The 14,455-nt window shown below is 45.1% G+C and overlaps 2 non-coding genes across 2 annotated transcripts; both read left to right on the top strand.

Annotated features, from left to right (window-relative positions):
- Window positions 1–8,120: 8,120 nt before the first annotated feature.
- Trnas-cga (transfer RNA serine (anticodon CGA)) lies at window positions 8,121–8,197 on the top strand. Its single transcript has one exon. It is a non-coding gene; the product is annotated as a tRNA-Ser (tRNA).
- Window positions 8,198–8,884: 687 nt separating this feature from the next.
- Window positions 8,885–8,961, top strand: Trnas-cga (transfer RNA serine (anticodon CGA)). The gene has a single exon. It is a non-coding gene; the product is annotated as a tRNA-Ser (tRNA).
- The last annotated feature ends 5,494 nt before the right edge of the window (window positions 8,962–14,455 follow it).

The raw sequence follows: 14,455 nt of genomic DNA, 5'->3' as shown, positions 1-14,455 counted from the left end.
CCTCTGAAATAGGAAAACATTAACGGAGCCGTGGCCGAGCGGTTCTAGGCGCTTCAGTCTGGAACCACGCGACTGCCACGGTCGCAGTTTCGAATCCTGCCTCGGGCATGGGTGTATGTGATGTCCTTAGGTTAGTTAGGTTTAAGTAGTTCTAGGTTCTAGGGGACTGGTGACCTCAGATGTTAAGTCCCATAATACTCAGAGGCATTTGAACCATTTTTGAACATTAACGGAATTTGAGACTTGAACTACGAGATAAACAGAGCAAATGGCAAATACACGGTTTGATGATCTGCTGGTATGTCTGAGATCACAATCGAAGAAAGGTTACCATGCACCTCTTACTTTTGTAAGTAATTTTTCTGAAATGCTAAGGTATAAAAATATAGTCCAAAAGGACTCCTTCCTTATCCTATGCGATCCTTCGCCAAGAGTAACTGTATTCTACGTGAGAGATGTTAATGATAGGTAGTAAGTTATTAGTGTAATCTTTTAGAAGAGGATATGGCGAGGAGTACCTGAGAGAAAATAAGATCGTAGTTCGAAGAAGCCACCCTGATACGTGCTTTCTTTTATGTAGTGAACCAAATGCTGATTAATAAAGAAGAATTTACTGAACAAGGTCAGAGCAAAGCATGCAGCAAAATTTGCGTGTGTGCCAGGTGCAAGTGAAACAAAGGAAGCTAGTGTAAAAAGCAAGTGAATGTGAGGTGTCGTAAAGTGTAAACAATTGTAAATATATTAGTGCTTATGTTGCAGCCAGTTCATAGACAGGAGTCCAGGGCGTCAGATTTTCCTATGGGGAAGGAATTGTAATACCATGGGCCACAAACACAGCTTAGTGCTGTAACTGGAACATTACCAGCCATCTCCAGCAGCCATGGTGAGTTACCTGCGGACACAGAAATCCTCTGCAATGTACTCACTCGCAGTGCTTTGTTTGGTTAGCAAAATCCCCACTTGATCGCTACCTTGGAGACGCTGTGTCCCAGCGCTCGTGCGCCGACTATAACACCAAGTTCAAACTCACTTAAATTTTTATAGTCTCCCATTGCAGCAGCAGAAACCGATCTGACAAGTGCGCCAGGAACTTGTTGTCTTACCTAGGCGTTGCCGAACGGAGAGCCGTGTTCTGCCCCGTTACGTATCTCTGTATTTGAATACGCATGCCTATACTATTTTCTTTGCCTCTTGAGTGTAAATAGATGGAGAGTTCGATTAGAATTTCATTAGAAATGGTTCAAATGGCTCTGAGCACTATGCGACTTAACTTCTGAGGCCATCAGTCGCCTAGAACGTAGAACTAATTAAACCTAACTAACCTAAGGACATCACACTGATCCATGCCCGAGGCAGGATTCTAACCTGCCACCGTAGCGGTGGCTCGGCTCCAGACTGTAGCGCCTAGAACCGCACGGCCACTCCGGCCGGCATTTCATTACAATACTGATGTAGGAACAGAGCTTGTAGGGTTATCGTTAGTGTTGTAAACAGCAAGTATAGTGACTGAATGGGCAATGTTTGTTTCCAGACAGAAACACAAACCATAACGTCGACATCTTGCGCTGTATGTAGTTTTTTCAATGTAATACAACGAAAGCTACACATTAAACACCATCTCTCAAATCATTTATTATTTATGTGAGATGTGTGCCACTGAAGAAGTGGGAGAAGGGTTCACCAGAGATTTTTAAGGCGATACAGAATATAGATAATGCACTTGTTTACAAAATAAATCTTGGTAGGGTCATAAACCATAGCTTAATCAGCGAGGGAAAGTTCCGACTAGCATATCCGTCAGGGAGACGCATGACCGTAGCTGCTTGATATGGAGGAAAATGTTTTAGAGTGAGGAAATATTAATAACGTCTTATTTATGGAACTATGAGACAGGTTCTATTAAGTAATTGCTAAACTGTAAATTAACACTGCTGACTGGCCGGTCATGTGGGCAGTGATGGCTGGGTGTGCAGTGGTGCGATGACATATGTGCACGTAGAGTATGGTAGAATTGCCAGAATTTTTTTTTGCCATAATGTTACTCTTAATTCCTATAGCATCATGTCTCGGAAAGTAAGCTAACGAAGAGAGTGTGTTAAAAATAAAATTATACATCTCACTTAAGAGGAGCAACTGTTTCTCCAATGCTACAACAGCGTCAGTACTAGTATAATCAATATTATCATTGTTATTACTATTAGTACTGTTATTTGGTGTCCAGAAACTTCTGCTCATATACTTTGTAGAATATAGGTTGCATATGGCAAATTTTCACTATGCCTGAATTAACTTTGTAATTTTCCTCACAGTTTATTCAAAGAAATGCAGCTTGAAACGTTCCCAAAGCTGCCTCCAGCTGCGGTCAGCTGGCTTGAAGTGACTAGTCTGTGGGTGAGCTGATGGTGGAGGCCGCTTATACAGAGAAGGCCATTGTTCTAGGCACTGCTCACACACGAGTATCTAACGGAGAAGAGGATTCTTAGTTCCCTCATGTCAGGCATGAGCATTACCTAAGGCGTAATGATGTAGAAATGCTGCACCTGTCAGACACATGGCAGAATCTATAAGGAGAACATCTTGGCAGTACCCTTTAGTGTGCTAGGGTAACACTACACTGTATGATGAATGTTCACATATGGATGCATTCAAGAGTGTACAGTGAATATCAGAAATCCGGTAAATCTCGGACATCGCAGCGGCCGGAAAAAGATCCTGAAAGAAGTGGACCAACGACGACTCAAGAGAATCGTTCTGCGTGACAGAAGTGCAACCCTTCCGGAAATTGCTGCAAATTTCAATGCCGGACCATCAACAAGTGTCGGCGTGCGAACCGTTCTACGCAACATCACCGATATGGGTTTTCGGAGCCAAGGGCCCCCTCGTGTTCCCTTGATGACTGCACGACACAAAGCTTTACGCCTCGACTGGACCCTCTTGATGACTGGAAATATGCTGCCGGGTCGGACGAGTTGGGTTTCAAATTGCATTGAGCGGATGGACGTGTACGGGTATGGAGACAGCCTCATGAACCCATGGACGCGGCATACGAGCAGGGTACTCTTCAAGCTGGTGGAGACCCTCTAATGACGTGGGGCGTGTGCAGCTGGAGTGATATGGCACCCTTGATACATCTAGATACGACTCTGAAAGGTGACACATACGTTAGCATCCTGTCTGATCACCTGCATCCATCCATGTCCGTTGTGTATTTCTACGGACTTCGGAAATTCCAGCAGTACAGTGCGATACACCACACGTCCAGAATTGCTACAGAGTGCTGGGTGTAAACACTTCCGATGTGCCACCAAACTCACCAGGAATGAACATTATTGAGCACATCTCCGATGCCTTGCAAAGTGCTGCTCAGAAGAGTTCTCCACCCCCTCGTACTCTTTCGGATTTATGGACAGCCCTGCGGGATTCATGGTGTCAGGTCCCTCCAGCACTACTTCAGACATTAGTCGAGTCCATGCCACGTCGTGTTGCGACACTTCTGCGTGCTCTTGGATGGCCTACACGATATTAGGCAGGTGTACCAGTATCTTTGGCTCTTCAATGTATATGCAGTAAGCTACATTATGTTCAGCGTGAACTATCGGTACCCGCACTTTTTGAAATCAGCTAGTGTTTCGGGCGATGGTGTGTAAGATATCTGGTCCTATTTCCGGTGCAATACTTACATTTATTTGTGTTCAGGTCAACTACCAATCCCTACACCGATGCTGCACAGGTCTTCCTGCGATTCGCTGCAGCCTTCTTCTAGAGAAAGGCATCATTCTACATCTACATCAAAACAAATATCCAACAAGCCGCGGCAGAGTGCATGGCGGAGAGTACAGTGAGGCGGTATCATCGCTTTTCTCTTACATCTCACCCTCACATATTGAGTGGGTAAAAGCAAATCATAATATCCTGAGATACTATTCCAACCTATACAAGTCTATACATACACCTTTTGCTCGAAAACTTTAACAATACAAAAGTTCTGGACAACAAGAAAATAAGGGCTGTGACGCCCACTACCAAGCTCATGAGGTTCAGACAGACTAGTTTGCGGGGCTTTACTCGCTGATTAAACATATATTTCAATACCACTCCCCGAAACTTTGGGGAAAAAGAGGTTATTTCGTGGTGGAAGAAAATTTTTTTATTACCTCCAGTTTCTGGTTGCAGTCGTCGCGCAAGATGTATGATGTATTAGATAAGATATTGCTCACAACAGAAGAGTAACTAGGCCCTACACCAATCCTCTATCCTATGTCGGTCTCCCTGTAAATCGCCACGGTCTACTGGTGATGCAGCCCTCCTACGCAGATAGGAGCCTGCATCTAAACATGCATGCTACACGCCGCTGTAAAGTGCACAGTGGGCTCTACATGATAGTGTTATCGATCGCTGTTTAACAAATTGTAGGTGGGATGTGAATTATATTTACTCGATATACAAGTACACACAGTCTATCTCAGACTTGTTAGAACGTTCATGGTTGGAGGTTTTGGGAATTGTTTCTCAAGTTTCTACCTTATAAACGCAATTGTATGCATTTTAAGTGCTTCGTGATATTCTCGGCGAATTTTATAACAAACGCTACCACCACTGTGTTAGATACATAGCAATCTCGACACCCAACGTGTCACTGGCTATGTAAGACATATCACACCGAGGAAAAAAGACGCCGCTAAAACCTCTGAAAATCACTACACCTACTACTGTTACAGCATTTCTATATCCAGATACACATACTCCACAGGCCACTGTACGCTGTGTGCTGGGAGGTACGTCGTGTTTAATATAATGTGTAACGCAATTGCCAGTGCAGTTTAGATTTTTCACTGCATACGAAACTCCTGCTGCAACCATCACTCCCTGCTCCATTTTTGAAAGGCGGATAGAAGAAATGACCCTCACGCAGGAATCATCTCGTGAGACGTGTGTGGGATGCTTGTTCTGTAAGCCTCTCTTTCGTGGATGATACTGCATTTCCACATATTCTCGCTCCTCCATTGAAACGTCAGCTATACGACGCGTCAGTATTGTCGCCTGTCTTTCCTGTCCTAATCTGAGATATTTATTGAAAGACAAATTTCAGCAAAACTAATTGGCTACATGCCTCTGTACGTACCCTAATATCCTTCACTAGCGCTACACCAGATAGAGCTTTCTGTAATGGTGATAATATAGTCGTATAGTTGCCCAGTGTAATGACCGAAGCAGCCTTATTGCTGCACCTTTAACATAGCAGGGTTGCACCAGAAAATCTGACGCATAGCACCTGTAATTCACCGCTATCCAATGATTCTCTCTATACCTCTCTGTATGTGTCCTGATCTTCTCTATTGTATTCGTATGATCACTACGCTTATTGTTAGATGGTGGTGGCTCAGAGATTACCAGAGTCTTAGTGGCGTGTGTAGCGTATAGAGAGAAAAACATTGTCTTTCTTTCATTTTTGATATACCTACATAATACGATCCTTACAATGTCACAGAGCTTGCAACGCAATATCTATTAGATCGTATTTACACTGATGCAACTAGAGTACGTATATCACTTTTTTTTTTCTTAAGTGGGCGCTATGTACAAGTGTAGTGATAATTATTTATTTAGAAACAAACCCTGTTCTTACAACTGACTTGACTATCATATATTGAGAGCCAATTGAGCAACAAGTACTTGCCGGGCCAAGTATGACTTAGCAAACGTCTTAGCGCCTCTTAAACTTCAGTCTGAAAAGTAAACTGGGTGGTATGCAGAGGGGATTTGCTGCCACTAGCCAGCTACGCTTAAGTCAACTTGTCATTAGTTCCCTAGAACTTAGAACTAGTTAAACCTAACTAACCTAAGGACACCACAAACATCCATGCCCGAGGCAGGATTCGAACCTGCGACCGTAGCGGTCTTGCGGTTCCAGACTGCAGCGCCTTTAACCGCACGGCCATCCAGTTCTTCAAGCAAATCCATTTTATGTCCTTTATTTAGTCGGTGGAGTACTTTGACATTTTGCTCTATTTTTTCAATGGGTGTCCTGTATTATGTATGCGTGTTGCTATTGCTGATGTAGCGTGTTTGTTGTGTGTGTATGCTCTAATGTGCTCTGTGTACCTGGTGTTGATATTTCGGCCTGTTTGTCCTACGTAGAACTTGGAGCATTCCTAGCATGTTACCTTGTATATTCCAGAGTCTGAATATGGATCATGATTACACTTTATATTATGTATTAGTTTTTGGTGTAGTTTATTGGATGTAGAAAACCCAATTTTTACTCTGTGATTTTTGAAAATATTTGCAAACTTCTGTCACACACACTAGATGAAAGAAAAGACAAGACAGCAAATACCTTATAGGAAAATAATTGTAGATAGTAGATAAAATTTCAGCAAAAGGAATGCACCTCTGATTGTCAAGTGAAGGCAGTGAAGTATTATGTATGAATGTTTTCTTTTTCTCTGATGCAAGCATATCGTCAGAACTTATTTGACCTACAGACATACGTCTTCTCTCGAAACCTAAGAATCACTGTTGTTCACTTGCTTACTACAGTCATATGCAGGCTATTTATTAGAATTTCTGTAAAACTATATTTTAGTAACAAGATTTTTGTAGTGCAAATGAACTGGCTTATGAAACATTCCAAACTTGATGTTTTTACTTAAATAATAACTAATTGATATTGCAGTACTGAAAACTTCATGATTATGATAAATTTTACAACTAAGCACAATAAAATAATGATTTAATGACTATGCTTTAAAAAAGTGGTAGTAGGAAATATCACCTTCAACGATTGTTTAACTACAAATAGCCATTTTTGCTTCTTATTTTCCGTTAATTAACTTATAGCGGAGCTTTTTCAGTGTCCAAGTACGTAGTGTATTTTCAAGATCTGACATTAATAATTAATCTTTGTAAAAGTATGATTAGAATAGGAATTTGCAGTTATTTTATTGTTCCACCATTGGGAATATGAAACTATTTATGTACAGTCTGTGTTCCTCCGTGACTTGACGTTATTTTTATGAAAAGGGAAACAAACATGCGAAAGAATGAAAGGGTTCATTACGTATGAGGTAGGCTAAGCCTTTGCCTTGTCGATTTCATTTGGTAAACACCTTTCCTAACCGAGCGAGGTGGCGCAGTGGTTAGACACTGGACTCACATTCGGGAGGACGACGGTTCAATCCCGCGTCCGGCCATACCGATTTAGGTTTTCCGTGATTTCCCTAAATCGCTCCAGGCAAATGCCGGGATGGTTCCTTTGAAAGGGCACGGCCGACTTCCTTCCCCATCCTCCCCTACTCCGATGAGACCGATGACCACGCTGTCTGGTCTCCTTCCCCAAAACCAACCAACCACCTTTCCTACAAGGGAAAAGGCGCAGATAGCGAAGTTGGCGAACAGTGTTGTGACAGGAGTAACAGGTGATACTGTTGCATTCGGTTTTGTGGAACACCCGTTATGTGGAAACAAGTTTACCGCACACAGACTGATCAGTGAGCAGTACCTTGTCAACAGCGGTAATGATGGGTCGTGTTCTGGTGCAATCCGCAAGTCATTATTATTTTTGCTAACATATGCACAAATTATTGGAAAAATACATTTATTAACACTTCTGAATTAAAAATCCGTCTCTGATAATTAGTAGCAGTGGTTGCAAGCCTTACCAGGCTGAATTATGGTGTTGCAACCATTGCACCACTTTGCTTCGAGGAAGTGTAAGAAAGGCAGTTCTTCAAGTTTCGCAGGAGAGCTTCTGTAAAGTTTGAAAGGTAGGAGACGAGGTACTGGCAGAAGTAAAGCTGTGAGGACAGGGCGTGAGTCGTGCTTGGGTAGCTCAGTTGGTGGAGCACTTGCCCGCGAAAGGCAAAGGTCCCGAGTCCGAGTCTCGGTTCGGCACACAGTTTTAATATGCCAGGAAGTTTCATATCAGCGCACACTCCGCTCCAGAGTAAAAATTCTCATTCTGGAAACATCCCCCAGGCTGTGGCTAAGCCATGTCTCCGCAATATCCTTTCTTTCAGGAGTGCTAGTTCTGCATGTTTCGCAGGAGAACTTCTGTAAAGTTTGGAAGGTAGGAGACGAGGTACTGGCAGAAGTAGAGCTGTGAGTACCGGGCGTGAGTCGTGCTTCGGTAGCTCAGTTGGTAGAGCAGTTGCCCGCGAAAGGCAAAGGTCCCGAGTTCGAGTCTCGGTCCGGCACACAGTTTTAATCTGCCAGGAAGTTTCAATTCCAACCATCGCTTCGTAATTGAGAAAGAACTCTTTAGCGGAGGCATAACTTAAGAAGTGGCACGACTTGCAGATAAACTTTCGTTTATTAATGTTTCTTTCATATACAGTGTCAGGACTAATGGTCAATATGCAGTGGTACGATTGTGTTGATCATTCGAAGTGAAAATTGTAGCAAATATGCACTCTGAAGTGCACACATTAAGAGCTATGAATACTTGTTGAACTTCGCTACTGCGAAACAAATCTCCTTGCTTGAACAAGTGCTCATAGCTCTTAAGGTAGGCATTTTAGAAGCCATGTTTACTAGAGACGAGGTACTGGCAGAAGTAAAGCTGTGAGTACCGGGCGTGAGTCGTGCTTCGGTAGCTGAGTTGGTAGAGCACTTGCCCGCGAAAGGCAAAGGTCCCGAGTTCGAGTCTCGGTCGGGCACACAGTTTTAATCTGCCAGGAAGTTTCATATCAGCGCACACTCCGCTCCAGAGTAAAAATTCTCATTCTGGAAACATCCCCCAGGCTGTGGCTAAGCCATGTCTCCGCAATATCCTTTCTTTCAGGAGTGCTAGTTCTGCATGTTTCGCAGGAGAACTTCTGTAAAGTTTGGAAGGTAGGAGACGAGGTACTGGCAGAAGTAGAGCTGTGAGTACCGGGCGTGAGTCGTGCTTCGGTAGCTCAGTTGGTAGAGCAGTTGCCCGCGAAAGGCAAAGGTCCCGAGTTCGAGTCTCGGTCCGGCACACAGTTTTAATCTGCCAGGAAGTTTCAATTCCAACCATCGCTTCGTAATTGAGAAAGAACTCTTTAGCGGAGGCATAACTTAAGAAGTGGCACGACTTGCAGATAAACTTTCGTTTATTAATGTTTCTTTCATATACAGTGTCAGGACTAATGGTCAATATGCAGTGGTACGATTGTGTTGATCATTCGAAGTGAAAATTGTAGCAAATATGCACTCTGAAGTGCACACATTAAGAGCTATGAATACTTGTTGAACTTCGCTACTGCGAAACAAATCTCCTTGCTTGAACAAGTGCTCATAGCTCTTAAGGTAGGCATTTTAGAAGCCATGTTTACTAGAGACGAGGTACTGGCAGAAGTAAAGCTGTGAGTACCGGGCGTGAGTCGTGCTTCGGTAGCTGAGTTGGTAGAGCACTTGCCCGCGAAAGGCAAAGGTCCCGAGTTCGAGTCTCGGTCGGGCACACAGTTTTAATCTGCCAGGAAGTTTCATATCAGCGCACACTCCGCTCCAGAGTAAAAATTCTCATTCTGGAAACATCCCCCAGGCTGTGGCTAAGCCATGTCTCCGCAATATCCTTTCTTTCAGGAGTGCTAGTTCTGCATGTTTCGCAGGAGAACTTCTGTAAAGTTTGGAAGGTAGGAGACGAGGTACTGGCAGAAGTAGAGCTGTGAGTACCGGGCGTGAGTCGTGCTTCGGTAGCTCAGTTGGTAGAGCACTTGCCCGCGAAAGGCAAAGGTCCCGAATTCGAGTCTCGGTCCGGCACACAGTTGTAATCTGCCAGGAAGTTTCATGTTTACTAGACTTTTTTCCTGTCACATCCCTGAATACTGATCATTCCTCCTGGAACGCCTTGTGTCATTAAGACTTTATTGACACTCATAGTAGCGATCACCTCAGTAGTAAGTTGTCATACATCACATTCAGATTCTTTTCATAACTGCTTTCAACAACTTCAGTATAACTAAATGCAGATAAGCACTTCGTGCGCCTTCACCTAGTGGAGCGTTTCAAGTCGGCCTTTGTGGCCGAGCGGTTCTAGGCGCTTCAGTCTGGAACCGCGCGACTTCTACTGTCGCAGGTTCGAATCCTGCCTCGGGCATAGATGTGTGTGATGTCCTTAGGTCAGTTAGGTTTAAGTAGCTCTAAGTTCTAGGGGACTGACGACCTTAGGTGTTAAGTCCCATAATGCTTAGAACCATTTGAACTATTTGGAGCGTTTCATGCTGACCAGCTAATTTTGGAAGGTCAAATGGGAAGGTTAGCGTTGAGTGGAAGGAGGGTACGGTTTTAAATTGGTGGCTGCACAACTAACATCGTAGTTGCATACAGTACATTTAAGTCTCTCAATGAATCACAACTGTTCGCAGCTCGTGGTCGTGCGGATGCGCCCGGGTTCCCGGGTTCGATTCCCGGCGGGGTCAGGGATTTTCTCTGCCTCGTGAGGACTGGGTGTTGTGTGATGCCCTTAGGTTAGTTAGGTTTAAGTAGTTCTAAGTTCTAGGGGAACGATGACCATAGATGTTAAGTCCCATAGTGCTCAGAGCCAATTTTTTTTTTTTTTTTTTAATCACAACTCTGTGGGCAATACAGTGAAGAGCAGCGCATATAGGAAGTTGTCTGCATTTTAAGCAATGACTTTTGCGTACAAAGTTTACACAAGGTACGTACATCAACTGTGTTACAGAAGGCGTTGTGGGCATTCTCTGTTATATCGCTTGGTAGCAGTTTATGGCTTTGTCTGTTACGACGTTCGTTACAGGCCACAGACATCCCTTTTTTAAATCTGATTCCTCATTTAGTAGCATAGAGAGACAGTTCATTCGCTACAAGGTTTGTCACAGTCTCACATCAGGAAACACAAATTTACCACCGGAGTCCTACTCCTGCACAGTAACACGGGCATATATAGAAACCAGGTGAGTGGAAAATCTCACAGTGTCTGTGTTCTGACGTGGTGCTACAGGACGCAACTAGATCCCTCACGTTCTGTATTCATTGTAGAATCCTTGGTAACTCAGAGGAAAGAATATGCAGGACGCTGTTTTTCCCTGGACACAGACTGACGTCACAGCCAGTCCAATTGCGTTTCCTGTTATTGTGTATAGCCATATGGTTCGGTGGTACTCATACATTTCAATACCTGCCTTATTTGAAACTGGAATTATTGCATTCATTTTGATAGTACGAAGGTGTATCACCTGCCTGGTGGAATAGTATTGTCATGACTCGCTGTCCTAAGGATATCAATAATGTAGAGGAAATGTCGTCTACTGGAGGGGCCTTGCTTCTACTCATGTCCTTCAGTGTTCCATAAAATTCTTCTCGCAGTATCACATCATCTACAATTTTTTCGTCTTACTTTTCTACAACGTCCAATCACATTAATGTGACCACCGCCTACGGTCGACGTTAACGTTCAATAACCATTCACGCAAAGCAGGAGACGAGCTGTAGCAGTGGAAGGTATTAAAGCGTATCGGGGGAGGTGGGGAGGGGAAACGGAAAACAGAGCAGTCGTTGCCTTAATGCGAAAACGGGTAGGTTTATTCGACGTCCAAAAAGGCATGATCTTTGGCTTTCGGTGGAAGCACATCTAAAACGGCTAAGTTCGTAAACTGTTCGCGTGCCGCCGTGTTTAAGGTATAGGGTGCAACGCAAAATAGCACTATCCAAAATGGACGTCGAGGCAACTGTGGTACATCACAGGCCACAAATGACAGGCGAGAACGACGGCTGTGGAGATGTGGAGCGGCGAATAGAAGTGCAGCTGTTAAGCACTGTTGACCGCCCAGATAAATTAAGAGGCTACCAGCAGTACCTCCCCAACGAACGTTCAGTGAACGTTGCTCCGTATGGGTCTCTGCAGCAGACGTCTGGTTCAAACACCCGTGCTGACTGCTGTTCATCAGCGACAAAGGCTGGAATGTGCAAGCCCATTCTGCAAAATCCATCAATTATTCCTAACTGAAACAGAGTGCCTGTAGAAGTGCAATGGATTCTTTAGTGTCCTTCCGAAAACAAAAAATAATTGTTCGTCATAATTTATAGTTACAGATTAAGTTTGCCTCTTCTTAGGTACCAACCAAAATAAAGTTCTGTGAATTTGGCTCCAAATAACTCCTGGAGCAGGAACTAAGTGCTGGAATGACTAACACTTGAAGAGCTGTTTTCCAGTGCTTCTCTGCTTTATACTGTCTTCATCGATGGGAAGTCGACGAGATATTAATTGAGGAACTGATAGCAGTCGGCGCATGAATCGGCCAGCTATCGTCGACGGGAGCTGTCCGCAGTGTTTATATATTTTTTTCTTTCTAGTGATTTCATTCCCCTGCCCCACATGGGCCGGGGAGGGCTGTCAGAGGCTATCTTCGGCGCTCTTCAGCCTAGTGATATGACATCTAATACAAGAATAAAATGTCACATATAAGGCGATAAAAAGGGGGACATAAAACAGAGTAAAGGGAGAAAATGGTGGTGAAACTACACTGACATGGAGACGTTTATGGCAGGACAATTTTAAAAAAAAGTCGACATAAAGTTAAAAAACACACTTGGCGATTCGTAGAACACAAAAAGGGGCACTGAAGTAACACACACTGGTTAAAATTTGCCACAGTATTAAAAACACTCCAGAATAACACACGTTAAACCCACTTGGGGCACATACGATGAAGAATAAAACTGCCAGGTGGGACCTGCCGAGGGAGAGGCCTGAGAGGATGGAAAAGGAGGGGAGAGCAAGGGGCAGCAGGGGCGGGGGCGGGATGGAGAGAGTAGGGGCGTCAGCGGGTGCGCCAAGAGGCAGGAGACAGATGGAGCAGGAGATGAAGAGGGAAGACAAGGCAGGAGGGAGTGCAGAAACACTGAAGGGGAGCACAAGAGAGGGAGTGGGAGTGGGAGGGGAAAGCCGCTCACGAGGAGGGAGGGGGAGGAGAGGGAGCCCTGAGGACAAAGATGGGGTTAGAGTCGGTAGGAAGGGTAGATGTCAGGGCGAAGCTCATCATTGGGAGGGTAGATGGTGGAAGTTGCGTTGGGAAAGGAGGTGGAGGGTGTGGAGATGGAGAGAGGGTGGGATACACTGGTAAAGGTGCGGCAATGGGCTGGGGGTGGAGAGGAAGGGAGACACCAGGCAGTGACGGAGATCAAGGCGACGGACCATATATAGTGTGTGGATGCGTTCAAGGAAAAGGTGGAGGAAGGGGATGAGGTCGTAGAGGATGCGCGTGGGGGACGGAAGGCGGATGTGGAAGGCGAGGAGCAGTGCATGGTGTTCGAGGATTTGGAGTGATTTATAGAACCTGGTAGGGGCGTAAATCCAAGCAATGCTGGCATAATAGAGGAAGGGGCGGATCAAGGGTCTGTAGGTGTGAAGGATGGTGGAAGGATGCAGACCCCATGTCTGGCCGGACAGGAGTTTAAGGAGGTGGAGCCTGTTGTGAACTTTGTGTTGGATGGTAAGGAGATGGGGAGTCCAGGTGAGGTGGCGGTCGATGGTGAGGTCGAGGTATTTGATGGTAGGAGTGATGTAAACTGCAATGGTCTCTAGGTTTCCTTAAATGGGTGTTCCCTAGGAAGAGACGTACTGCCTCCTCGTAACTCTTGACAAGATGTAAGCATGGTCGTGCACGCGGGCAGCGGCCTCTTTCTGTTGCGTGGCGCTGTGCCGGTGATCCGCAACTCTCGGTGCGCCTTCTGGCGACCTGGGGCTGTACTTGAAAATCCCGGGGTGCAGATACGGACCACGCGAGCGTGGCTTTCCGTGACTCATACACTGTAGCCGTCATGCGTTTTGCGACTGCAGCCCTGGGCACCATAGCAAGTACCACAATTCACAGAGTGGTGACAGGTGGCATTTTCAGATAAATGACGTTTTACGCTCCATTCGACAGATGGGTGTTGGCGCCTAGGGCGTGAAACGTCTGAAAGTGAACACCCCGCTACAGTCGTCGAAAGGTTCAGACCAGCCAACATTCCCTGGGTGATCTCGCCACTCTGGAGACGTCAATGGATCAGTGGATCTATCCTTGGAGACAAAGTCCACCCATATATGAAGTTTGTAAGAGGTCCGAGCAGATGTAATGGTTCAAACAGCTTTGAGCACTATGGGACTCAACTGCTGAGGTCATTAGTCCCCTAGAACTTAGAACTAGTTATGCCTAACTAGCCTAAGGACATTACAAACATCCATGCCCGAGGCAGGATTCGAACCTGCGACCGTAGTGGTCTTGCGGTTCCAGACTGCAGCGCCTTCAACCGCACGGCCATTTCGGCCGGCAGCAAATGTAATTTCGATGTATTGCTCATGTGCTGCTTGCGATATGCAAGGTCTCTGACCAGAGAGCAGTGTTGACTACAGTTGGAACTGCGTAGCTGTAGCAGTAAGTTATTGCTAGTCTGGAGTCTGCTCTGGTCTGGTCTGGTGTATCGTGTTGGCTGGCCCGGTCGCGGTGCAGCGATGTCGGAGGCTGAGTATTATTGTATAAGGTAAAAAGCA

This window comes from Schistocerca serialis, chromosome 2 (assembly GCF_023864345.2).
Source record: "Schistocerca serialis cubense isolate TAMUIC-IGC-003099 chromosome 2, iqSchSeri2.2, whole genome shotgun sequence".
Taxonomy (NCBI): Eukaryota; Metazoa; Arthropoda; class Insecta; order Orthoptera; family Acrididae; genus Schistocerca; species Schistocerca serialis.
Note: the sequence above shows the minus strand (reverse complement) of the source record. Positions and strands in the feature narration are given on the sequence as shown.